Here is a 2,011-nt window from a genome sequence, read left to right on the forward strand (position 1 = left end):
CACATGACCTTCCACGTCCCATCGTCTGCACCCTTGAATCCTTCACTCTTCTCCTTTTCTTTCCTTGCTTTGGATCCTTGAGAGGCCACAGCGTTTCCTTGTTACACATTTATCCGTCTCTCCATGGTTAAAACCCTTCTTTCTTACAGTGGGAGGAACAGAGCTATGAACCAGGCAAGGCACACGGCTCATCTTTGAGGATGGATTCGGGTACTTTCAGTGACAATTCCAGGGCAGTGGCTTGGATTCTCAGCAGAGACAGGCATATTCTGAGTCTGAAGTCTAGAGCCTTCAGTCAGACCGGACAACCAGTCAGAGGTCAACCATGCCAATCGTGGGGACAGGCCAGTCCAGTGAAATGTAAGGCCCAGAGTGTGTTTACCTGGTAGAGCACCCAACTATTGCTGGTTGCCACTCGATTTTGATGTCCTGCCTCAAAGGGTGGTGTCCCCGGGGGGGGGCATGGGTGTTAAGCCAGATTGCCAGGCTCCATGGGGAGGAGGTTGTATCTTGGGAGATCAAGCTCTCTTTTGCTGTCCTGCCCACAAGGTGGCTGTTTGTATGAAGTATAGCAGAAGGCACATGTCCTAGGTTCCATTCAGAAGTCGTAAGACTGCAGGTAACCCTGAGCAGGTGCCCTTCAAGCCCCACTGCCCTGTCTGTCACTCCATGCTTCATTAGCTCAGGCCCAAACAGGAAGCAGGGAGTGAGAGCTGTAGAGCTCTGTGACCAGGACAGACGTTTCCAGGTTCTGTACAGTGAATCCGACTCACCCAGGCTCCGTCCTGCTAGCCAGAGACGTGACCTCTCTTTTCCTCGCCTCAGTTTCAAGAATACCCCGGTGTGTCTTTCCCGGCCCCTCTCGACGGGGCTCCAGTCTCTTCTCTGCCATTAATCCTGGCCTGTCACCAAGCAAATGACTAGGCTTGCAGGGGGGCCGGGCCAGATTTCAGATGACTCAAATGGCCCATCCCACAGTGAGCCAAGCAGTTCCAGGCAGACCATGTGTGACCATGAGCTAGGTACCAAGGCCAGCCTCTCGATAGAACACAAGACGAGCATCCCTTCAAGACTAACTCTTTTGTGCCATGAAATGGAAGTTTGAATCGATGGGCCCCGGGCCCGGTGACTGTGGCACTGAGTCGTGCGTACCACCCAAGCCTTCTCCTCTCTCTGCCTTTGGGGACAGAGAGCTGACAGAAGAGTGAGTCACTGTTTGGCCCTGGCTCCTCTTCTGGATTTAATCCCTTAATGTAAAAGAGAATTAGGCAAGAGGATTAAGAGATTAAACAAGATTCATTACTGATTTCTTAAAAATTAAGCTCTGCCTTAAAATAACCTACACGGAGCCAAGTGTGAGCAGGTGAGGAGGGGCAAGTGCGTGCTGTCCAGGCACGGCCGATGCTATCTAGTGGCTCCTTGATAAAATCAACATCCAACAGCAACAAGCTTAGCAAGCGCCATTGATGTCTCTTCAGCCATGAAGGGAACTTACTGAGCCACGCTTGGAGGGGATAGGCCTAGCGGAAAGGCTCCGGTCCTGCCGTGGGGTAGGCCTGGGGTTTCTCCTCATCTACCACAGAGCTGGCCTCTTTCCCAGCGGTGACTCAGCTTTTCCAATCACTACCAGGCCAAACTCAGGGTTGGTAAGCTCCAGGCCATACTCTTGGGTGGGGTTAAGAAAGATGTGGAAAACCAAAGCCAAACCAACGACCTCTCTTTTCCTTCTTCACGGCGTGTGTGTGTGTGTGTGTGTGTGTGTGTGTGTGTAAGTGTATGAGTCTCTGTGTGTATGTGTTTCTCTCTGTGTGCATGTCTGTGTGAGTTTGTGTGTGTGTGTGTGTGTGTGTGTGAGAGAGAGAGAGAGAGAGAGAGAGAGAGAGAGAGAGAGAGAGAGAGAAAGAGAGACTCTGTGGGTATGAATTCCTCTCTATGTGTGTCTGGGTGAGTCTCTCTGTGGCTATGAGTCTGTGTGTGTGTGTGTGTGTGTGTGTGTGTGTGTGTGTGTGTG

The sequence above is a fragment of the Mus pahari genome, chromosome 18, assembly GCF_900095145.1.
Source record: "Mus pahari chromosome 18, PAHARI_EIJ_v1.1, whole genome shotgun sequence".
Lineage (NCBI taxonomy): Eukaryota > Metazoa > Chordata > Mammalia > Rodentia > Muridae > Mus > Mus pahari.